Genomic DNA, 27020 nt, shown 5'->3' with positions numbered 1-27020 from the left:
AAAAAAAGTTTCTTTGTTTCTGTTTTATGTGTTTCTTCCAAGTTTTTTTTTTTTTTCCCATTCCAAAGTGAATGTAGTTCTTGAATTCATAAAATAAACAAACAAAAAGCAAACAAACAAATAAAAGTTTGCAAAACAAAACCTAAAGTTTAAAGTGCATATTCTGGGAGATGATGTAATGGAAGCAGGGCGAGGCATGACCTTGGAGACAAGAATTCAAGTGGAGATTGAGATTAGAAAGTGTTTAGAAGATTTCATCCATTGGATTCGGTGTTAGTCTCTAGAAAGGCCTGATAACCTAATAAAATGACCAAAAAGGTTTTAACTCTCATTGTTTCTTTATTATTTCCCATTTTCGTTATATCATCAGCCTTTAATTCAACTACTTCAGGTGTTATCTCTCCTTAATTGTGTTGATAATTAGGTAATCACAGTTATGGCTTACTCTTAAGATTTTCTTGGCTCTAGCGCTTCGGTTTTGCATGTATAGTGCTTCCCTATCATTCTTCAAATTCTGTCATGATGTTTTAATCTGATATCAGCCTAGTTTTTATGATTTTCCAATATTTCATTCACGTTCATTTAAATTTATATTTATTTATGTTCTATTAGGTCAGACAACATATTTTCTTTTAAATGTTACAAATCTGTAGTAATTTACCATCTCTCATTGTGTGACACTTTATATCCATATTATGTACACTTAAGAGAGTGGCATATGACACTGGATGCGCTACTCAGTTTCATTAGTATTACTTTTCATTTTCTTTTAGTCTTCATTTAATTTGTACGTACCGGGTAGGTATTAGGCAGAAAGTAGGTAGAGAGTGATCTTTTAAAGTGTTGGATCATCCCTTCATGTAGTATCTAAGAGCATTTCCATTATACCACACATCAGATGCATGGCTTTTTGTTTGCGTAGATTGGGTTTTTTTCTTATCCCAGCATCATGGCTCCTATTATAGAATAGCTAGCATTTGTTCATTTATATGTAAATTTGACTAATTGTTCTCCTTTTTACCACTTAGCTTTATGTATTTTGGTCTTTTTATGCAGTGTTATTTGTTCTGCTTTTGTTTGAGTACATCAGTTTGCATCTTTGACTGCTGAGCTAGGACATTTATGTTACTTAATATATTCGTGACAGACTCCTATACATGTGATCTGATTTCATTATTTAATTTTCTTGTCTTTTAAATGCATTTGTATCATTCTTTCTGTATCCGAGCAATTTTCAACATTTTCATTATTATTTTACTTAGAAGGTAGAATGCAGCTTTCATTTACATATTTTATGACCAGTTGCTAATATTTCATACAATTAATGTATATCTGTACAATTAAACACAATGATATTTTGTTTCATTTACCAGAACCCAACAAAGTTATAATTTGGAGCAATTTTGCTTCTTTTTCCCATTACTTTCTAATTTATTACTGTTTTAACCTAATGGCTTACACACTGATTGCATATATGTTTCTGTTGTAAGGGGCTAGCAGTTATCATATTTCTATATTAACCATTGCCTTTCCCTTTATTTTGAGCTCATTTAATACTGATCTATCCACTATCTGTTTTTAAATTTTATTTATATTAGTATTTTTTTCTTCAGTTTACAGCTGGTATCTGTTAAGATTTTAAAATGTAGTCTTATGAGGGCCCTAATAATGCAGAATCAAAAGAAACCACAAGCTGAAATTGTAATCACTGAGGATAACAAAGATTATTTTATTATTGTCACAGAGATCTTTTATTAGTGATGACACAAATGGGTCCAGAATGTAAAATAATTCATCACTTACATGTTTTTCACCTTTTAAAGGAGCAATGGTCATAAACCATCCATTTAATCAGAAGCTGTGCCTAGGAATTCCAATTCCAATAGGCAGAGATAAAAGTTTCCCTGGAGCTCTAGAAACAGACTCAGGCCTCCTCTGCCAGGCCGAGCACAGGGTTGCTGGGTCAGGATGAAGGGCAGTGGAATGCAGAGTAAATTTGCCCAAGACCTGTAAGGTTAGCATCTGTGAGGCACCATGTAAATATGAGAGGTGTTTCTCCCATTCTAATCTGTATCATCCAAAGCAATAATGATCATGTTACTCATTTAACTTTGCCAAGGTTAAATTGATTTCCCATGTCCTGTTGGAAAACCCACACCCCTCCTTTCTTTGCGGAAGGCAGTAGGCGTATGATCGGTGAGCTCACATTTGGGAGGCTCCTGGTGTGGGGACAGGTCCTCAGCAGGGATCTTTCCTTGGAAAGTACATGCCCACACACTGCCTGCTTGCTACATCTGGGGACATGGGTATCTCTCAAATCCCTCTGTATCTCTGTCTTTCAGCCTGTCAAGTGGGCACTGTTTTCTTAAGAAGAATCTCAGATAACCAGTTCCTCATCTTTTCTCTGTTTCCTCTTTTTCTATTACTCTGCATCTCTGTGGTTTCCTTCCATCCGGGTTTTTCAGTTTTTCCTCTATTCTTCTCTTCAATTTCTATTTCAGAAGTAACATCTCTTGCGTGTCCTCTCTGTATTTCCATTCTCCCAGGCTCATGCCAAAGAGGACTTTTTCTCATTAGGAACAAACATACCTCCACATTTTTTTTTAAAAGTGTAATACTTGGGGAATATTACCTCATGGACTGAGGATAATAACTCTGCCATAAGTCCAACCTATATATTGTTTTTTCTAAACACTTCATGGTGTGCAACAGCATTTTAATACTTACTCCATGGATTTCCATGGAAATAATCAAATGCATTAAGTGCCTTTTTGCATTTCAACTTGGTGTAGGTTCTGTTGAAACTGCTTGGTGGCAGGGCTCACACCCCCTAGCATGCCCCGTCCTATTCATTGTCCCTGCTGTCTTATTGCAAATGTGCAGGCAGATTCATTTCCAGCTGAAGGTGAACAGAGTTAGAAGTGAGTGTGGGACTGTCTCATCTGATTAAAAGCACCATACAGCATTTCAGGCATCGTACATCAAGTTCAGAACTCAGCACTGCATTCTGGATGAAGATTGATTTTTAAATGCTGATTGCAGAATTAGGGTTATAAAATAAAAATTGAAACAGGGAACTGTGCCATCTTCGATCAAAAAGCACAACTTTTCTTTCTTCCTGTTTCTTCCTGCACCTTTTCTTTGTGATTTCATGCTGGTGACTCCAGGCAGGGATCGATCTCTGTTCAGTGTTCACCTCGCAGTTTCTCAGGGATGTTTGTGCCTGGTGCTCACTGCACTCACGGTTGTCATGAATGACGGCAAACTGTTTAAGCAGCACATGTATTATTAGTTACTGGAACCCTGGGCAACCCTTTAAATTCTGATATTTTCTATCATACATGAAAGTAAATATAAAATAAGGACTCATGGGAGAAATACTGTGATAAGCATCTATGACGAGAGTTTCAAAGACTTTAAAACATGACCCAACTAAAACATGTTGTATGATCTGTACACACGTGCTCTCCATGACGTTCTACTTCATCATGAATCCTTAGAGGAAGCTAAACTGTATTTCTTTCCCTGAATCATTTAGTAAAGATTACTGTTACGTTTTGCACATTCCATTTGTGAATCGTGCTTGGTAAAAAGGTAATTTTCAAGAAACATCATAGGTCACCGGGTGGTTCACTTCTTGTTGCCATGGTGATGTATGTGTAGAGTGCTTCGTGCTTCCGAAAGGTTTCCACCTCTCTGTGTCACGAGGTCACCGGCACCTCTTCAGGTCGCGCAGCTGCCTGTCCTGTGTGTGTCAGGCCCTGTGCTGAGGACGTGGCCTCCAATTTCACAGTGATTTCTCAGGATAACCCTGGAAGGTTTCCTGTTTCTCCCAGGGAGAAAAGCGTGAGGCTCAGGCCTGACCACAGGTCCAGTCCCTGTAGCACTGTAAGTTAAAGCGCCTGGGATTTCAACCCAAATTTGCATGGATCCTAACCCACCCCAAGGGCTACTTGCCCGGGAACCCGCACTCTCACTGCGCAGGCGCACCTTGCTGCCAGGTCTGTATTCTCCAGCAAAGGGAAGCCTCTGAAAAATCAGTCTGTGGAAGATTCTAGAAAGCATCTCTCCCAAATGGCGATCGTTCACTCACAAATGGTGCCTACACCCCATGCGATGCTATCACGGTGACCAATCACCCCCTCCTCCATTTTCTCAGTTCCTCCAGACAGTCCCAGGGCAGGGTGTGAGATCTGGCTGTAGCCTGCAGAATTTTGATAAGACTTCTTTTTATGAGAGGCTGCTCTTTTGTAGGAATGATTTCCTGTCCAGCTCGAAGTGACACATTGTTAAGTTGTATTTTGTATAGCAAATTACAAGGTTCCAGGTACAACTGAAGTAAAAATCAGCAATGGTAATATTATAATGCAATCTAAAAATAAAGCACTATACATCCAGCTCTGAAATCAAATCAAATTGCTGACAACGACCTTTCCATCAGATGTATTTAATGGCAAGAAGATAGTATGTTCATTTTGTATGCGAAACAATAAATGCACAGCTGTTGTGCTCTCTCAGATTTGAAATGAATTAGTTTTTCTGCAATTGATGTGACCGGTGCTGCTCTACAAATTATAGAAATTATATCTGGGAATTCATTAATCACGGTTAAAATGCAAGTTCCTTTATCTGTTTCTATAGGAACATTGATCAGCATATTTGGTTTTTCTGATGGTGGGCAGGGATGGTGGACCGTGGCTGCCTATTCCTGAGAAGCAGCAGAGCATAAGGAGGTGCCCCTCAGGTCCTTTATCCAAGCGCAGTGCAGAGCACACTGCAAACCTCAAGCTCCTCCGGGAATGTTTTTTCTGAAATACAACACTGAACGTCAGACAGTGCTGTTCCTCTACTCACTCATCTAGCACTGACCAAGGCCCTTGTGCCGTGTCGTGTGGGGGCCGCTCTGGGCTAGGAGAACCTGAGGGCAGGAATGGCAGAGGAAATGCGCCCTGAGGGAGGCGCAGGCACTGGAGAAGGCGTGCAGGGCAGGGCCTGACTCTGCAGTGAGTTTTCCTAGATGTTCAGAGAAGATGCCCCAAGTAACCTGGGTTAAATGAACACAGAACACGTGTGTGTGTGTGTGTGTGTGTGTGTGTGTGTGTGTGTGTACTGTGATAGGCTGAAAATCAAAATAATCGTGAAAATTCATCAGAAATTGTAAAGAAACACGAAGTGGGTAGCAGAGGCTGAGGTCGTGGGTTGCACCTAAACCTGTACGCTGCTGGTCTTTGCTGCAGGGGTAGAGGACAAAGCCCAGGCTCTGGCAAGGGTGAGCCACCAGACTGGGGAACACTGGGTCCAGTCCAGGTCGAGTCCTAAAGAGCAGCACCCTCTGCAGATAACTCAAAACTTACCTTCCACGAGGACAAACGTGAGAAATGTGCCCCGGAGGACAGCTGGAGGCTGAGGCAGGAGGGTCACAAATCTGAGTCCAGCCTGGATAACTTGGTGATTTAATGAGATATGGTCTGCAAACAAAGAAAAAAAAAATTTAACAGGCTCGGGTTGTAGTTTAACCTAAGTTCTTGAGCTTAATCAGCAATATTGGGAGAAAATAATTGCTCTTGAAAATAATACATTTTTTTTAAAATATAATGCAACAAAAATGGTTATTGGAAATTACATTGAATGTTTGCTTTTTTCTTAAAAGAATTGTTATATTTGTTATATTAGGATGTCCTATTTAAAGATGAATGGTGTTCTATTTTTAAAATGACTTGTATTTTTACTACCTTACACAAATATTGCACATTTTTCATTGATTTCTAAATATTTCCATTTGTCTCTAATGCAAGAAGTTAGTTTTAGTTATAATTTCTAATTGATTTATAGTGATATAAAGTACCACTGATACTTTCTTTTTGTGTACAGCAAGTTATTGAAAACCTTCTAATTATTTTCTCATGACTCTGTTTGGTTTTATATGATTGCATCTCCTGGTAAAAATTACAACTTTCTCTTTGTCTCTGTCTCTCTCTATGTCCTTTAGGTTTTTTTTTTTTTTTTTTTTTTTTTTTTCTTTCTTTCTGGTGTTGTTCACCACCGCTAATATTTTGTTAAAGAGTATAAACAAAATGTTAACTTTTATAATGTTTTCATATAAACTTTGACTTTAAAAAGAATCCTTCAGAGGTTTCTTCCTATATTTGATATTTAACTTTCACATAGTAAAAGGAATTCTTTTGTGTGCAGATGCTGCTACGATCTTGTGCTCCTCATAAATAGACACTGCACTTCTAAAACAGCTCTCAGCAGCTGAAGCAATCATCTGAATTTTCCTCCTTACATTTTTTAAATGGTGAATTCTAGCAGTTTGTATGTCCCAGTACAGAAAATCCTCTGAATGACTAAGACAAACTACACAGTTAACACAGTATTTTATTTGAGAAATCAATGGGAGTTTTCTTCTTGAAAATTTGTGTCACAAATGTTCATGAATAAAACGGTCCAATAATATTTGTGTACAGGTGTAATATAGTTGTGAAAGTGAGATGGTACACTCTTTAAGTGATATAGGAAGTGGTATTTTTCTACTTTTGGAAAAAAAAAAAAACAGATGAAAGAATTTAGCCATTCTTTTAAGCATTTAGAGCAGCCACCTGCAGAACAGTGGTCCCGTGGTCCACGTGGAGGGGGGCAGCCATGTCCCTGAACACGATACCTGGGTCCACGCAACCTCCTGTCTCTTGTGGCACCGGTTCTGACCCAGTGCTTTCCTCAGTACCTTGTCTCTCACTGCGGTGTGTTATCATGCAGAGCTGTTAGTACCCCATCCTGCTATTTGTGTTTTATTTGTTAGAACAGATTTGCTACCATTTTCACTTTTTCTACTTTGTTAATTCACAGTGTCTCTCTCTTCTGTATACAATATCCGTATTACTAATTCTCTTAAGGAATTAGACTGTACTTAGATGCTTTGAACTTTGACTAGTGTTCTTTGGTTCATTTACTTGCCAAGTTACTTTTTTTTTTTTTTTTATTTAAGAGGAAAAAGAGAAAAACACAAAACAAACCAAAGCGGCGTAAGGGTACACGCAATACAGAACTACAAACAAAACAAAACAAAACAAAACAAAAAAACATAACAGTAAGAAATCACCTGCTAGTAGATTACACACTATCTTCTTGAAAATAGTTCCTCAAATCACAGTATCAAAGAACACAAGGTGGACATTCAAACAGGGAGACTGCAAACAGCTGTGTTCAATGTTCCAAAAACATTGATAAAGTCAGCTATTTAACACCCCCAAACACACTTGCTGTTATATCCGTTAGAGCTCTTTTTCTTTTTTTTTCCCTCTCTTTTATACAACAAAATTTACACATCTTGGATTTTATTACTCCTTAGTGCTTATTACTTTCTTTGGGGGGGGGAAGAATACAGTCAAATATGGCAAAACAAAGCTGTCAGTCAATACCAAGGATAGACATAGCACATGGTGTAGAACAGAGTACAAGTTTATCAACAATGGTTATCAACGTTGTCCCTTGTTTTCTTAAAAAGAATTGTCTATCTTATTAGATATTATAAAGTTGGACAAAACAGTAGAGAACAAGACCAATAAAACTTAGGCATTGTTAATTCTTCTGTCCTTTTGTAAAGTTTTATTGTATATGTAGTTGACACAAAAGTGATTACAGATCCATGAGAAACTGTGGGGTGTGTCCATTCGTATGTGTGTCCTGGAACAGAGGCCACTGGAGTTCAGGAGGTTGGTGGTGGAAGAATGCACTGAGATTATTTTCCCTACTTTACTTCATCAGCGGATGCCTGAGGTCACTGCTGTTCTCCTGCCTTCCTCTTAATAAACTCACTGTAAATAACAGATTAATCCAAGCGCTGCTTCCCCTTTCACACAAAAATGGGCACTTGGCACTTCCAGTTTTTCATTTAGTTCAAAATCTCTCCAAGTTTTGTTTTTCCTATGCAAAATAAGAATTTACAAAAACATATTTTAGTTTTTAAAATTAAGACTTTTTAATCTTAAGACTTAAAAAACTACTTTCTAGTTTTATCAAACTTGTTTAGTAAAGACAGTTTACTATTTTATAGTTTGTTTGAAATTTATTTATTTTTATTTGCAATTGAATCTGTATTGCTTTAAAAATGTTTTAGTTTCCAAAATGTACTTTAGAGTAGATAGCACTTTCTTTCTCTCTCCTCTCGCTCACCTCTTTCCCTCTTTATGTATATATCATGAAATTATGTCATATATTCTAATAACTAATGGTATTGATCCTATCTATATTTTCTGCCTATTTTGTTAACATCTTCACATACAGTAATTAATATAATTAATGAATTTCTGCCAGTTCCATCTTAGTATAATTTAAGGCTGCATTGCTAAGCATGTTTTCACTATTTTCCAGAATCCGTGCACAATGTTTCTCTCTGATTGTCTTACTTTGCCTTAGTAGCTTTACATACTGAAATCACTACTCATATTTTCCTCTTTTTTAGTAAAATCTTGTTCATTCTCTTTTCAAGATTTCTGAGTTTTTTTTTTTTGTGTGTGTGTTTTGTTTTGTTTTTTTTTTTTTTTTGGCAGAAAGCTATGGAATTTTGTTTTCTTCTGAAATCCAAGCTCAGAGACCATACATTTTAATTGGCTGGTTTCATATTTTTATTATAGGCAGAAACTGGTTTCCAAGTTTCTCCTCAACTCCTTTCTTAATCTTAAAAAAGAATTTAATTTTCTTTCTCTTCCACTTTTCGAAACATGTGCCCAAATGGTGAAAGCAAGAAAGATTTCCCATTCCACGCTGTCAGACACTTTTGTTTCTCTCCAGTTTTCTCCTCTGGCACCTCAGAGGTTCTTTATTGCTTCAGGAAAGAAAATAAAACACATAATTGGTACCATGATCATGCACTTTCGTATTTTACCTTTCTTGCTTTACATTTGGACTGCATGCTTTTTAACTCAAAGGCAAGGATTCTGCATCATTCTGACTTGGTTCTTTGCGTGACAACAGGTACCTCAGGCTGACAACCAGACGGAGACTGATCTCCTGTTAGAAGAAGGGGAATTATTGAAAAAGTGCAGCATTTAATGCCTGTCGATTCTGTCCACCACACTGAGAAGTTCATTTTAATTCAAAGCAAAATTGAACATGGTTTGAAGAGGGAGCCTGTAATGGTTAGGGAGACAGAGGCTACTGCCTCTCATTCTTATTAACACCTCACCCAGCTCAGTGCTTAGCATGTCATAAGCAACAATTGACAAATGTTAAGTGAATTACACAGCACTGCCACACACAACTCACACTCTACCACCAATCTAAAGAGTCAGATATAAAATAAACCATGTTGTATCTGGAATGACATGATGGGAAGGTTCATGAAATGACGTGAGAAATCCTACATGCACACACCAAGGGTCCCAAGGACTGACTGTATCATCTAAAAATGGCCCTTCCCAACAGCAGTTGATATTTCTTGGTGTTGGCTCTTTGATGTGGCTTCCATATCATCAAGATGAATTCTGAGTCCTATGCAGGACAGATCTTCCAAGGAAAAAGCAAAAAATTCTGAGCATTTTCCAGGTATTAACAACTGAGTAATAAATTCATTCCACCGGAACGCTGATCCAGGGCCCTCTATTCTATCTCCTTGCTTCCCTGGCCTAGAAAAGTCACCTATCATCTTTTCATTGCCATGATCTCTTTTCCACATCTGATTCACCCTTCTCTAAAGAAAACAGCCTGGCCTCATGGAGAAAAAGGACTGCACACACAAATTCATCTTAATTCCAAGAATGCTGCTAGAAGCTTACTGATTTCCTTATGGCCCACTTATAATCAAATCAATTAGGAAAAAATATTTCCCAAACCTAGACTCGGACAGAACATTTTTGCTTAACAAAATCCATATCCTTCATCTAGGAGGTGGACATGAATTCTGATAAAATACTTGAGTAACTTTTTGATGGAACACAATGAGATTAAGAAATTCTGGGAAACTGGTCCATTATCCACCTAAGAAAATTCTCAAAAAAATATTTCACAGGTACTGTATTGTTGAATCTAATAATTATCTAATTTTTATGTCTCTTTCAGGAGAGAAAACTTTAATTAGTCCTTTCTGAGGAGCCTCTCTGGTCATGAATATCACTGTGAATTATGGCCATGATCCATTTGTATAAGACCTTTGATTAACTACATCAACAAATCCAGCAAAACATCAGAGAAAATACCAGCGAATCTAGACAAAGTCATCCTTTTCTTAGCACAGTGGCTGGTGTGTGAGTGTTCCAGCATTCCATTCTGAGGACGGAAGGGTTACTACTGGGATGGTTTTATGGATTGGTGAGTCCAAATTAATTACACAAACACTGTATTGAAGAAGTTCACAAAGCAGATACCATTTTTTTTTTTTGTTTTTTGTTTTTTGGTGGTGTGGGTCATGGCTGAGCATTGAACCCAGACCTGCATGCTCAGAACATTATCTACCACTGAGACCCCAGCAGCTGACCCTGAGTCAGGGAATACTATGAGGTAGGGAAGTGTGTCTGAGGACCGAATGACTTCGTGATCTCAGGTCCATGGCCACAGAGCTGAGCACGTGATCTTTGGCACCCCACAGGGAAGACTGTACATGAGCATTGCTCTCACTTCTGTGTTCTCTGAGCTACTTATTTATGAATATCCCTTTTCCAGTCACCTAAGAAAAGCCATCAGATACATAAATCCAACAGAAGGGTGAATTTAATTACCTGACATGTTATTCTCTGCCTATTAATTCAAAATCTAAGCATTATTTTCTTCATTTGTCCAATCTTAAAGCGAAGCACAACATATACGTTAATTATTCTGTAGTGTACACGTAAGGGTGTGTGGGTCAGTGGGTGGGTGGGAGAACGGTGGGTGCTCATATTTTGCTGTCATAATGGGGTGAAGGAGAGAGAGTGGTTGCTTCTGGGTCTGACACTTGGACTGCACCATTATGAGGTCAGGTAGGCTATAGGTGGTTCTTTCTAATGAACTAAGAAGCATTTTTAAGTTTATCACTCTCACTACAGCAGGTTAGTACCGCACCATGTGCTCTTCGCATCCAAAGACAATGTTTAAAGGGCTGCTCTCGGTTTAGAAGACAGTGCAGCACTGGCTGTTCAGGATTTCCATGATCTCACAGAGAGGCGGTGTATATCCCCGGGCTAGGAGAACGCATAATTTAACTTGGCCGCCTCTGCCACATTCAACTTGAAGGAGGCGCTGTGAAAATAAAGTCTGTATTTCAAGTAATATTTATGATACATATATTTCAGGGACCACAATTATCAAACTCAACTACTTCATTTAAAAGAACACCAACTCACGGTACAGATACCTAACCAATGCCATTAAGTACAGGCAGCTCAGTGTGAAATGCATTCGAGATCCTCAAGATTTTAGGTAAAAACTGAAAAAAGATGGTCTGAGGAGGAAACAGAAACATGATCTGCAATGAAAACAGATGATCTGCTGCATTTTAAAGGTTATTTAAATTAGTGGGCCATTTCTCCACCAGGATGTCTTTGTGCCCTACAAAAGAAAACTTTAAGCAATGTGTACATTTATAGTTAAACTGTGAGTCACTGTTATTGCAGCACTTCAAGTTGCAACCTAATTATTATTTTCCTGCTGAATCACTAGGAGTAATTGTAATTAAAATGCTTATAATAATTGAAATTGATTCAATGAAGGACATGAAGCTTGCCGCTATGCAAATTGCTTGATAAAACATCATTTCCCTTGCACCATCACACAGTGCTTCTTAAAAGAACAGAACACAATCTAAAGTGTACAATGTTCAGTTCTTTTTAACTGAAGAGTCACTACCAAACATTTTGCATCAATCAAATGTTTATCAAACATCACAAAGAACTCAAAAAATAAAAAAATCACCAAGAAAAAAATTATTTTCAAAGAATTTCAATCATCCAATGTTCTTTCAAAAATGTATTTAAAGGAAAACCAATAACAGCTATAATTGATGTGCATATATCAGAAAATTTATAAATATTCAAAATGAGTTAATAAAATCAAAATTACACATTTGCTACTGAATATTTAGTATACAGTGAAAAAAGTTACTTTATATTTACATGAGTAATAACTGAAAAGTTAAATATCTTTGTCAGAAATGTAAGAAAAGAAAAGAAGCCTAAGCCACCTCTGTTGGTGCATATTTGTAATCCCAGCACTCTGGGAAGCCGAGGCAGGAGTATCTCAAACCTGAGCTCAGCATGGGCCATTACCACTGCCACAAAGTAAATACAAAAAGGATGAGAATTACCTCAGGGCTAAAGCCTTGGGCTCATTTCCTGTGACTACAGAAGAAACTCTATTCAGAAATTAAAAATGTTGAGTAAACTGACCAAAAATGGTAACTAAGATAAGGAGAGGGGATAATGCCCCGGAAAAAAATGCAACAATAAGAAAGCGAAAAAACAGTAAAATTTATCACCTAGTGGGGAGAGGTGTTTTCCTTCTTAGACTATGAAGACAGAAGGACTTCTCTATGAAACTATACCCCTCTCCAAAGGAAGGAAGGCAGGTGGTCCAGGGGGCAGCTGACCTCCTAAAGGAGAAGTTCGCAAGAGACCAGAGTAAAGCAGGCTGTCAATACAACTGCCTGACTGGGGAAAACTCTCAGGATCCAGTGCAGATGGGGAAGCTGGGACTGGGTCCACACTGTTTGATGGACAGCGGTGGCCTTGAGATTTGAGGCTGGCGTTCACTCACATCTGCTGTAGGAATGAAGCAGAGCTGCGCAAAGAAAACGCCACAGTTCTGCCAGAGATCTCCCTCAAGTAGTGTGCACAAGAAGTGACATGAGGCCAGAGAGAGCCCTAAGAGGGCATGGTGCTCACACAGGGCCAAGGACAGCCCACAGGACACACTAGACAACATCAAGATACATGGGACAGTGGGCGGTGCATGAAAGTGTATCTTCTCTCCATAGTGGAGAATAGCTACCTCTAGAGCAGGTGTTGCTATGATCTCTCTAAAAGAATGCACGTAAGATTCAAAAGGAAAGAAAGTCAAAGTTTTGAAGGAACTTCATGGTAGAACATAGGTCAAGTGCATTGAGAGAGTACAAAAATACCCAGCACTTCTCAGGTTAAAATTCACTATGTGTGGTGTCCAAAATACTGTCCCCAAACTTGCAAAGCACATGTTGGTTTAAAGTATAGCTAGACAAACAGAATATGCAGAAAAAATAAATTTTGCAAAGAATTTCCTAGACAGCAGCCCAGGTGGACAATGGCCCTCTGTGTGCTCTAGAGCCAGAAGACCCAGTGGCTGCTTGGTCCAGGGAAGCCAGAAGCAAGATAAGCAGAGGGATCAAGGACCCAGAGCCAGCTCAGGATGGAAAGGCTAGGAGGCTCCTGGAAGGGTGCAGGTGTGAGTCCATGCCGAAAGCCTGAAGAACCCGAGACAGATGTGCACAGCAAACTGCAGTAGTGGGAGACGCCCTTCAAATGCGATGGAGCTTAGCTTTCTTCCTTCCCCTTTCATTCTGTCCAGGTTGCAAGCCTTCTGGATGGCACCAATCACAGTCAGTGTGGGTCTCTCCCAGCCCTGCATATGCTGGCCAGCATGCCAGTCATGTAAGATGACACCCAGGGACACACCCAGAAAGGTGTCTTATCAATCTGCTAGTAGCTCCAGATCCAGTTAAACTGACAGTCACAGTTAATGCTCACAAGGACATGAGGCTTTTTTTTTTTTTTGTATCAGGAATCAAACTCAGGGCCATGGGCTTCCCAGGCAGGTGCTGTGCAGCCGAGCTGTATCCCCAGCCACAGAACATGAGTTTCAGTAAAGATGAAAATATGTCAAAAACAACCCAGATCACACATGTATGTTAGAATCAGCACAGAAGCTTTTAAAAGTTGCCATAACAATATTCCATATTTTTAGGGGGATAAAATATACATACAATTAAATTTACACTTAAAAGATTTTCCCACCAAAAAAATCCAAACACAGATGACTTCATGGGTGAATTCTCCCAAACAACTGAGGAGAAGTATTGATTCTAAACAAATTATTTGGAAAACTGAAGAGAACAGATAGTTTCCAGGACCTTTTTGACTATTATTTCTCTAGCATCAATTCTAGACAAAAACATTATAAGAAGGGAAAACAACAAATATCCATCTCTATGAGTTTAGATACAAAGTCAAAACAAAATTAACTGGGGCTGGGGACTTAGCTCAGCGGCATAAGCACCTGTCTTGCAAGCAGGCAGTGGTGAGTTCGATCCCTGGTACCGATAAAAAGGAAAAAGACAAAAAAAAAAAAAAAAACTGATCCCAACAATTTATAAAAAGAATAAAATCCTGACCAAATCGAGTTTATTTTGGGAATGCAATGGTAACATTTCAAAATTAATCAGAATAACTCATTTTGAAAGATTTTAAAATGAAAAACTATTATCAACAAATGTAGAAATGTACATTTGACAAAATATTCATTTTATTCCAGCTTTTAAAATGTTAGCCAAAAAAGAAATTCTTAAGTGAATAAAAAGCATTTATGAAAAAATTATAGTTAATAGCATACATATATAAACATAACAAACCAGATGCATGTCTCCTACATGTCACACAAGAGTAAGATGTTCACCCTTATTCCTTCTGTTCGTCACTGTCCTGGAAGGCGTAGCCAAAGCAGAACTGTGGGGAAGTGAAAGCATCTGCACAGGAAATAAGGAAGCAAACCCTCCTTTATTTCTAAACGGCCAGATTCCCTGCACAGAAAATGCGATGAGCTTTACAAATAAAGCTACAGGAATGTGTAAGGGGATTTTTAAATTTTGAAAGATGTTAAATGGACATACAAAATGCCAGTGTTAGTTCTATATCGTAGAAATATGTGTTAAAACCACATGTTGAAGCTAATATCAAAACACATAGCAATGAAACTATTGCAAAAGAAATGATGGTGTAAGTGTGACACAGCAGATCTCACTGAATAGAGTAAGGGGAAGAGTTCCCATTGTTTCACTGGTGTCCTTGAGAATATAGACAAAAATAACTGCTTAGTAATAACGTAGATTACTTTTAAGCATATAGGGGCTAGCAATTCTGGCACTGAATTATATGCATATCAAGTTAGAAATACATGAGATGAGTTTGGAGTATTTTGCATGACTGAAAGTAAAACACACAAAATGAAAATAAAAAAGGATTGATGGTGAAGACATGTCAAAGAATATAGGACCTAACTGGTCCTATACCTCCCAGAGACTAAAGCAGGAAAATTTTGTGTAATAAAGTAAGGTGGGTTATAAACCAACATGTAAAACATAAGAATCATAGATCATTCTAAATGAGGAATAATAGTCAAGTAAACCATGTAGAAGATTCCGAGCCATTAAGGTTGACATTACACTCCTGGGAAGTAGAATGTAACTTCCCCGTAATCCCTGTGAGGTGCACAGAATGACTTCCTTCTCTAAGTGGATACATTTTGGAATTAGAGGAGTAATTTTACATTGAAAACAACACACATCACCTCAAGTCGGGAGAGCAAAGTTAATAAGTACTGTGATCTTAAGCAAGGTACTGAGACTATAGATAACAATTCACAATGATATCCTATATGTCTGAAATGATGCCTCTATAAGGGTAATTCATTCTGTGGTCTTTAGCCTCAAACCTGTAACTCCTGTCTAGTTGTGAGAATCAAAATTGAGGGACCTTTTATAAAATGCTTTATTAATTCTCTGCTAAAATTTCATTGTCACAGTAAGCAGGAAAACATTGAATAATTATTTCACATCAGAGGCAACATGATATTCTGAATTGGGTTGTGGAAAACAGGAAGAAAAGCAGTTGGAACACTGAAATGCCCAAACAAAGCCTGACCAGATTGCACCAATACTAACTTCACAGTTCTGATAATGGTCCATAGTTAGGAGAAACGTTAGCCTTAAAAAAAAATCTGCTTGAAAGACAGAGAAATACAATTGTTCTATACTTTTAACCTTTCTGACCAGGCATGGTGGCACATGCCTATGGTCCCAGCACTCAGGAGGCAGAGGCAGGAGGATCACTTCGAGTTTGGGGCCAACCTGAGCTACAAAGTGAGTTCATGACTAAGGTGAACTGCACAGTGAAACTCTGCCTCATACATACATGAACATTTCTGTAAACAATCTACAGCAAAGTGCTCTACAAAATATGGAATTCTCAAAAATAGCTATAATCAAGATACTGGTTTTTCTGTTTAAAAACTACAAAAAACTAATGAAACTGGACAAATATCTAGTCAAAAAGCTATACTCTGTTCATGGATTAAGAGATTCAATAGCTTTTAGATTCCAACTTTCCCGAATTTGATCTATATATTCAAACAATTCCAACATAATTAATTATAGATATTTACATTTCTTAATTTTTAGAGGACAAATATAGAGAAGAGTTTAAATAATTTTGAAAGAAAATGGAAAGCTTCACATTATTTCAAGCCCCCCAAATCAGCAGTAATCAGACAACATAATACTACAAAGATATATAAAATGAAACAAAACAGAGCAGTTAAGTACAGTTGCGTAGTTTTGACTCCTATTTTTTGACAAAAAATTTACACAATTCAATGAATAAAGCATAGCCTCAGCCAACAATGCTTCAAATATTGAGCATTCATTTATAAACCATTACCTTCGGCACTGTCTTGTATCCTATCAGAATTGACAACAGTAAACATTGTAGCTCTGAGTGAGACTAAGTGTTCATGTTGATCAAAGCAGGAGAAAATCTATATAAGTTTTATTTGGTGTTTTTAAATAAGATTTCAAAATGCATTGAGTAAAACAATGAAATAATAAATTAGACATTAGTAAAAGATCTTTAAAGCAGAAAATGAAAGTCACTGAAACACTGAAAACCCTACTTCAGCTAAAGACATATAAATAATATTTGACTCTCAATAATAAGGAAGTGACCTAATAAAAATGATAAAGCTAAATAATCTCATCACCAAATAATGGAAAAAATGCATGTAGAGGGCTAAAAATACCAGGAATTTAAGATCCTGTACTCCATCCCGAGCCCCAGGAGAGTTTAAGATCATTGCTCCCAGTGGTCAAGGACCTGCTCAGCTTCCAGCCACACTAGACTGGGCTCTGCAGGTTTCTGGCCGGCCTGAGCCAAGCCAAGTGACTTTCTTTCAATCCAGGGAACTGGGATGCCAAAGAGGTGAGTTCCTGCACACTGGCATGGATCCTGGGAGAGTTTAAGATCATCACTCCCAGTGGTCAAGAACCCACCCAGCTTCCAGACGCACTAGACTAGGCCTAGGAGGTTTTGTGGCCCAACTAGGTTATGCCCAATGACCTACTTCAATCAGGGGAGTTGAGGGCACCTGCAGCAATTTCCAACACATTGGTCCTTGCTGGGAGACTTTGGACCATCATCCACAGAGTTTAGGTGCACCCAGCTTCCTGGAACACTGGAGGACGCATGGGTGGTCCTGTGGACCTGACTGGACCATGCTCAGCAACCAGTATTCAGTCCCAGCAGCCAGGAGCATAGGAGACACACCAAGCAGAAGCTTTGGAACAACACTTGAAACACAGAAATACAGGAAAATGACAAAATGAAAGACCAAAATGCAATCTCAAGCCTCCAAACCATACCAAGAAAGCCTAGAAGCCATGTACATAGAAGGAAATATATGCCATACACCTGAAATACCTGGAATAATAGGAACTAAAAAGAAGCAACTTCAGGAAGCTTTAAAGGAATTCAAAATAGAAATAATCTCCCAGGTAAAAGAAGAAATAATAAAGTAATGAAAGAGATGCTGAACACATCTAAAGAAGACACAGTTAAAAAATTAGAGGAACAAAACAAAAAGATAGAATCCTTGGATGAAAAATGTAAGAAAGAAACAGAATACATTAAGCAGATTCAAAGAGATATACAGGAAATCAAAAATTCCATTTAAAGTTGTCAAAACCACCTCAACAAAACTAAAGACAGAATTTAAGACCTCAAAGAGAAGACTGCAGCTAGTGAACAGGAAAGGAAAATTCCTTGTTATTTTAAAAATAACAAGGAGTCAGGAATTCACAATTGAATAGCTGCAAGATGATGCAAAGAAAAACAACGTAAGACTGATAGTGATAAATTAAAAAGGAGACAGCACAAATGATATCAAGGGGATATTTAGAGAAGTAATAGCTGAAAATTTCCCAAACATGAGAATGGAACCTGACATTAAGATTAGTGAAGCATATAGAACTCCAAATATCCATAACCAAAATAAAACTACATCCAGACATATAATAATCACCATCCCAGAAATCCAACATAAGAATAGAATATTAAAAGCTATTAGAGACAAAACACATATCATCTATAAAGAAAAACCTATCAGAATCACAGGAGACTTCTCAACACAAACAATGACATCAAGAAGAGCATGGAGTGAAGTATTTCAGATCCTAAAGGAAAATTATTTCCAACCTGGATTGATGTACCCTGAAAAAATGTCCTTCAAAATAGCTGGAGAAGTAAGATATTTCCATGACAAAGAACAGCTGAAGAACTTCATGATCCCCAAGCCAACCCTGCAAAGAATACTGAAAGACAGTTTAGATACACTTGGGAAAAAAACCACTAAGCAAGGCAGATACTTAAACAGAACAGAAAGGTAAAGATGTAACAGCAGAAAGATAGCATGTCAACAATAACCCTATATACAACAGTAATAACCATTAATGTAAATGGTCTGAATTCACCAATTAATAGCAACAGACTGGGAGAATGGATCAAGAAACAGCATCTAACCATATGCTGTCTACAAGAAACCTATCTAACCTAAAAAAGAAACTCACAGACTGAAAGTCAAAGGATGTAAAACAATACTTCATGCAACAGGAACAGGAACCAAAAAAAACAAAAACAAAAACAAAAACAAAACAAACAAAACAAACAAAAAAAACCCACAGGGATAGCTATTCTCTTTGCAGACAATATGAACTTCAAACCAAGGATGATCCTAAGAGATAAAGAAGATCAGTAGACACTGGTTTGGGAAAAACTTCAAAAGGAAAAGATAACAATCTTAAATATATATGCACCAAATTCCAGAGCACCCAGGTATGCAAAGCAAGTATTAGTAGAAATGAAAAATCAAATAAACAATAACACAATTTTAACAGGAGACCTTAACACACCATTGACACCAAGGGACATATCAACTAGACAGAAAAATAGCAAAGAAATAACAGACTTGAATTACACCTGTGAACAAACGAACTTGATAGACCTATACAGTGTTTTCCATCCAATAACATTAGAATATACATTCTTCTCAGCAGTACACGGAACCATCTCAAAAATAGACCATATACTAGCCCATAGAACATATTTAAATAAATGCAAAAGAATTGAAATTATCCCGTGCAGGTTATCAGATCATAGCACCATGAAACTAGAAATGAATGGTAACAGAAACTGCAAAAACCCCACGATCACATGGAAATTGAACAATACACTAAAGAGCAGTCAGAGAAATAAAAGTGGTAAAGACAGGAAAAGAGGAAGTTAAATTATCATTATTTGCAGAAGGGCCAAAGGGGAAATTAAAGAAGAAATAAACAATAGCTACAAGCAAACCAAAATACAAATACAACTTACTGGAATCTGTGGGATGCAATGAAATTATTTCCCTCAGGGAAAAATTGATTGCAGTGAGTTCCCACATCAGGAAAACAGAACAAATACAAATAAACAACCTGATGTTACACCTCAAACATCTAGAAAAAGAAGAGCAAGTCAAGCCCAAAGCCAAAAGAAGAGAGGAAATATAAAAATCAAAGCAGAAATTAATGCAATAAAGACTAAGAAAACAATCCAAAGAATCAATGAATAAAAGAGTTGGTTCTTTGAAAGAATAAATAAAATTGATAAGCCCTTATCCAACCTAATAAAAAAGGAAAGAGAAAGATCAAATTCATGCAATAAGGAAAGAAAAAGGCGAAATCACTACAGACTCTGTGTAAATACAGGGGATCATCAACACCTTTTTCAAAAACCTCTACTTTCATAGGTTCAATAACACAGAAGAAATGGACAGATTCCTACAAATATATGAAGTAGCAAAGCTGGGTCAAGAAGACATAAAAGTGCTAAATAACCCAATTTCTATCAATGAAATTGAAAATTTAATTAAGTTCTTACCTACAAAGAAGAGTCCAGGCCCCTCTACAAGAAATACAAAGAAGACTTAATGCCAACACTCCTCAAACTCTTCAATGAAATCAAAAGGAAGCATTACTTTTAAGTAATTGCTGGAAGCAAATATTATCTTAGTACCCAAACCTGAAAGAGACCCAAATAAAAAAGAGACCTACAGGCCAATCTCCCTAATGAACATAGATGCAAAAATCCTCAATAAAATATAGGCAAATAGGATGCAGCAAGTCATCAAGAAGATTATACACCATGACCAAGTGGGATTCATTCCAGGCATGTGGAGATGGTTCAACATATGTAAATCAGTAGATGTAATCCACCATATCAATAAAGCCAAAAATAAGAATCACATGATCATTTCTATAGATGCAGAAAAAGCTTTTGATAAGGTTCAACATTCATTCATAAGAATCTTACAGAAAATTGGAATAGATGGTCTTTACCTCAATATAATAAAAGCCATTTATGACAAACCAACAGCCACCATCATATTAAATGGGCAAAACTTGAATGCCTTTACCTTAAAATGAGGCACAAGACAAGGATGTCCCTTATCAGTGCTCCTACTCAACATAGTACTGGAAATGCTTTCCAGAGCAATTAGACAAGAGAGAGAAATAAAAGTGGTAAAGGCAGGAAAAGAGGAAGTTAAATTATCATTATTTGCAGATGACATGATACTCTGCATAGAAGACCCCCAAAACACCATTGAAAGTCTCCTAGATATAATAAATAAATTCAGCAATGTAGCTGGATGAAAAATCAATAGCACTCCTATACACTAACAGCAAAATCACTGAGAGAGAAATAAGAGAAGCCACACCACTCACATTAGGATCCAAAAAAATGAAATACTTGGGAATTAATCTCACAATAGAAGTAATAGATCTATACAGGGAAAATTATAATACCCTGAAAAATAAATTGAAGAGGATCTCAGAAAATGGGAAGACATCCCTTTTTCATGAATAACAAGAATAGATATTGTGAAAATGGCCATTCTCCCAAAATTGTTATACAGATTCAATGCAATCCCAATGAAAATAGCATCAACATAGCACAAAGATATAGAGAAATCACTCCTAAATTTCATCTGGAACCAAAAGAGCCCTAAAATAGCAAAGACAATTCTAAGCAGCAAAGGCAAGGTAGAAGGCATCACAATCCCTGACTTGAAGTTATATTACAAAGCAACTGTAATTAAATCAACAGTGTACTGAAATAAAAACGGATCTGAAGATCAATGGAATAGATTAGAAGATACAACCACAACTACAAACACACTCAACTCCCTTATCTTTGATAAAGGGGCCAAACATATTCACTGGAAGAATGACAGTCTCTTTAATAAATGGTGTTGGAAAAACTGGCTCTCATATGCTGAAAAATAAAACTAGACCATGCCTATCATCATGTACTAAATTAAAATCTAAATGGATCAAAGATATGAATATTAAAACAGAAACACTAAATCTATTGGAAAACAAATTGAAGACAAATTGAAGTAAAACAAATTAAAGTAAAAATCTTGAAGACATAGGACTAGGTAGAGAATTAATGAACAGGAATCAAACCACATGGGAAATACTTCCCAGAATCAATAACTGGGATCACATCTTATTAAAAAGTGTCTGCATGTCAAAAGAAATCTCCAGCATAGTGAAAAGAAACCCACACACTGGGAAAAAAATCTTAGTGAACTGTCCCTCAGACAAAGGACTTCCGTCTAAAACATAAAGAATTAAAAATAAATTAGACCCCCAAAATTCAAAGATCCAATTCAAAAATGGGCATCTGAGATGAGTATACAATTCTCAGATGAAGAAATACAAATGGCAAATAAATACATAGAAAAATGTTCATCATCATTAGTCATTAGAGAAACACAAATAAAAACAACACTGAGATTTCATCTCACTCGAAAAGAATGGCCAGGATCAAGAAAACTACCAACAACAAATGCTGGAGAGGCTCTGGGGAAAAAGGAACTCTCCTGCACTGGTGGTGGGAGCGTAGACTGGTGTAACCACTGTGGAGATCAGTCTGGAGATTCCTCAAAATCCTGGGATTGGAAGTCCCACTTGACCCAGCTATTCTACTTCTAGGCATATTCCCAGAAGAAATGAAAACATCATACCACAGTGATGTATGTGCACCCATGTTTATAGCAGCACAATTTGTAATAGCCAAATCTGGAAAATAATCTAAGAGTCCAACAACTGAGGAATGGATAAAAAAGTTGTGGTATTTTTATACAATGGGGTATTACTCAGCTACAAAGAATGATCACATTGAGATATTTATAAATAAATGTATTCAACTTGAGACCATATACATAAGCGACCATAATTCAAACTCACATGTGTAAATACAGTATAGTCTCCCTAGTATAAGAAATGGTAAGAGTACACAAAAGTTTATGGTAACCATGATTCCCCATTACATTGCTTTGAATTGTTAACAAATTTCCATTCATTAGTTGGAATGGTTTTATCCTGGGCTGTTTGATTTTGTTATCTGTGATGTTATGAACCGCTATTTTGAAGAAAACAAGACATTGTAATAGCCAGTGCTGATTTAATATCACCATGATTTGAAGTCCTACCATATTTTTGTTCTTCTATTTCCATTGGTTCTATCATATTGTATCTTACTCGATTGTGCTATGTGTGCTAGTATAAACAAATTTTTTATGAACTATGAAATAATCTGGTAACCATTGCTCATTTTCTGTTATTTGGTTATGAGTATCCTGTGATACTTTCATTCTCTTTAATGGTTTTATATTATTTTGTTATGCTTGATAATATTGTGAATGAAGGTATGCTCAACTATTTCAAGGAAAGAGACATTATGATAGCTACTGTTATATCAGGTTGTCTTGTGGTGAAATAATGTGTTGCTTAAATTGTTCTGTTCTGATCTGCTTTGTTATGTCCTCTTTTATCTTAATCTCTTTAAAATAAAAAAGATTTAATTTTTTTTTAGATTTACCAGTAATTACTAGAGAATGGCAAGTTCAAAACAAAATTCTATGTAACTATATACATTTTCAAATTGCTAAGTTAGTGACAATTTTAATTGGCCGCGAGGATTATAGGGAAGTGGTTGGCTTATCCACCAATGTTTGAGATTTAAAATATTCAAACCATTTAGAAAACAGTTTAGCCAATTCTTATGGTTTTAAAAGTGCAAGCGATATAACCTAGATTTTCCAGTTTAGAAATTTACCCCCATGATTCGAAAGGTTATGTTGACCGAAATATCACATATGACTAACACATTTACTCATAATCACCAAAAATTAAAAACAAAGAAATTACCTTCAAAGTGTGTGGATAAACACTTTTTTAAATCCCTGAAGATGTTGGGAGAATCCAGAATTGAATAAATATTGTTTAAATGTGTTTGTTCTACAGATGTATAAAACGACCTTACTCAAGACAGTGAGTAAACAGGAAAAGATGAAACACAAATACACTTAGAAAACTGTTTAGTCCAGATACAGTGAACCAAAAAAGAAAAGCAGTGGGTACAAGATGCTTTCTAGCTCTCTTCAAATGTGTCAACAGGTAAGTAAAGGCTAAGAAACTGACAGAAAGGAGACAGAAGTGGTGAGCATCTTCACCAGCTTAGGCTGCCATCACCAAATGCTGTAGACCAGAAGTCCACACACAGAGACAGGTTTTCTAACAGTCCTGGGTCTTCCAGTCTGTGATGAGTCAGCCAGCATGGCGAGGTCCTTGTGGGTTCATCTTCCATGTTGAAAACAGCCACTTCCTGTTTTATCCTCCATGGCAGATCTGGTGAGTGAGCTCCTCACGGCCTCTTTCTGATGGGCACTAATCACATTCATGAGGCCTGGTGCTCCTGACCTGAAGCATCCTGAAGGCTCCATCTGCAAACACCATCAGCTGGGAGTTAAGAATTCAATATATGAATTTGGTGTTAACAGAATCAGTCCATGGCGATGACTAACTGTGATATTTGGTACCTGTATTTGATCTTGGAACATAAAGACACATTGGTGATACACTGGTAAAATTTACAGAAAGCCTGTACTTTAGTTAATTGTGCTGTACACATAATGATTTCTTAGCTGTGAAAAATGTACCATACTGATGTAGGATGTTAACATTCAGAAAGCTGGGTGAAAGATGTATGGGAGTCCAGAAAGCAGCTTAGAGCAGGTTGGTGAAGAATTCATTTCTCTATTGGTTTTCAATTTATAGTGATGAACTAACAAGCCTGTTTTTCTATCTTGAATGCAAACAGGGAGAGAAAGAGAAAGTTTCAGTAGGAAGATGATGGATGATTATTTTGCATTTGTTTGTTTGCTGGTTTGTTTTAAAGACAGGCAATAGAGACACAGATCATTCAATTAAACATCGAGAATTTACTCTGTATTTAATTATGATCAAGCCACAACCTTTTAAAATGGAATATATGAACATTAAGGAGTCCTAAAATCAATAATCCCACATGAATTATTTCTTGTCTAGATGTCAATAAAGTATTTTTTATTTATACAAAGTTCTTATAAATTATAACATTAAGACAAATATTGTAGAAATACAGCTCAACAACCATAATATGACTACTGAGATTTTATAGTTGATAAGGAATCCTGTTTACTAGGTGTCTGTGAAAGCGTCCAGTGTTTTTGACTGGGTGGCACAGCTGAGCTGCTTCTTGTGGCATTAGCAGTTCTCCTTTCCCTCCAGGGAGTTGCTTTTTTATCCACTTACTGAGTTTTTGACAGATCCGCTCTTCCCGGTCCCTGTCCCTAGGTTTTCACTCAGGCAAGTCAAAATACTGCACCTCCCTTGATACCTACTTCCCGACACACAGGAGTTCCTCCCAGTGCCTTTCACAAATACAGTTAAAAAAAGGGTCTAGTCTTTTCCATGCATTGTGACTGAGAAGCAAATGACATCAGTCCCGGTGGTGGTCGTGTCTCCACATCTGTGAGGTGACCTAAGAATAGAAAGCCAAATTGAGAGGCAAAAAGAAGAGAGTCGGAAGGAGCCTGGTGATTGCTAGGGTTTGTGTTTTCTCACGTGCAGACCCTGAGGCCAGGATGCCAAGAGTTACCGATTCATTCGGAAAGTCATAGACATTCAAATATGGGATGTGGCAATGAGATCAATAAGGAAATCCCTCAGGATAAACCACCAGTTGCAGCTCAGTGGTTTAAAAAAAAAAAAAAAAAAAAAAAAGTCCCTCCAGATTCTATCCTCAGTATTGCAAATAATAATGTAATAATAATAACAATATAAACAAAAACTTCACCAAACCTGTTACCACTGTGGATCTAGGATGCCACACTTTTAACATAAAATGCTGAAAGATAGATTTCTTCAACTGGAATGCATGTGTTAGTATTTGGAGAGCAGTATGTCTGGATTCTTCACAAACACGACTGCTTGCTGCAAATGTCACCAGGAAAAGGAGGTTCACCCGCCGGATTCCAAACTTCTGGGTCTCAGACTGGCAGGGAACATTCATCATGGTAAGGGGAAATGTGTGTCCTGGCCCCAAGAACCTGGCTCTGAATCCAGGGGCCCCTTGGGTCCTTTAGGCCCCCCCCCCAATATAAATACTTCTCTCAACAGTTCTCTCGGCAGATACTATGTATTTGGCATCGCTGAGGCTTTATATGCTCTATGTCCATGTGACAATTAAGCTTGTCAGTATAATTGACTTGGGAACCCCTTGAGAAACTAGTGAAGAACACTTCTGGATGTGTCCAAAAGGGTCATGAAGGCATGACCTCAGGCACTGTATATGGTCCCTGATCCTTTCTCCCCTGATGCTGGTTCCATTCTCTGCCTCCTCACTACCACAGGGAAGCTGCATCACTCTGTGCTGGCCTTCGCCAGGATGTTTCTCCTTGGTGCCAGCCAACCACAGACTGAATCTCCTGAAACTGTAAGCCAAATAAGCCATTTCCTGTTTTAAATTGTAGGTGTCAGATATTTGGTCCCAGCAATAGAAAACTGACTAATAGACTCATCTGACCTTCTCAGAATATTGACTGGTTGGTAAGTGTTCCAACTTTATAAGCTACATAGTGCTACTACTGTTCCCTTAAAGAGGAGAGAATTCTTACACAAGTGCATATCATGATTTCTAGTAGGTAGGTATTGATTAATTAGTTATAGGTCAGGTCTAAAATGTCTTCAAAAGTCTCATTATTTGGAATCTGATTGGATAATCTGACTGCTTGTGATCAGGTGATTAATCCTTAAATTTATGAGCTCATGAATGAATGTGCTTTTAGGAGATGGGGCATGGTTTGGCACAGACTACTAGGGGTATGACCTGGAAGGGTGATGTCTTTCCCCAGGTCTTCCTGTCTCTCTCTTTCTGGCTGGTGTGGGTTGAGCAGCTTCCTTCTGCCATGTCCTTCCACCATGTCATGTCTGTTTTGGATCCACTCACCCAAGAACTGACCCACTAGGAACTGTGAGCCAAATAAACCTCTCCTCTTTAAATTGAGGATGCTGGTATTTTACCCCAATGATGGAACAGTGACAAGTATCTCTAGGATCTGAAGTTTAGAACAGTGACAAATAGTTAAGATTTAGTGTTCTGAGTAAATGTTCTTATGTATCAACATTTCCTATCATATTCCCTTATAATTTATTTTGATTCTACTTTTTTACACATTTTCTCTTTCTTTTCCAGAAGCATTCTTCGGTCTCTTCTTTTGATATTCCTTGCTTTTCACGAAGTGTATGATAAAGCACACTCCTTTTATTTCTGAAATTTGAAAGAGACCTATTTTACTAACATCCATGTATACTAAGACACATAAATGAA

This window comes from Cavia porcellus, unplaced genomic scaffold (assembly GCF_034190915.1).
Source record: "Cavia porcellus strain 051 isolate PalLab524CR breed Dunkin Hartley unplaced genomic scaffold, mCavPor4.1 scaffold_1, whole genome shotgun sequence".
Classification (NCBI taxonomy): Eukaryota; Metazoa; Chordata; class Mammalia; order Rodentia; family Caviidae; genus Cavia; species Cavia porcellus.
This window is presented reverse-complemented; position numbering follows the sequence as displayed.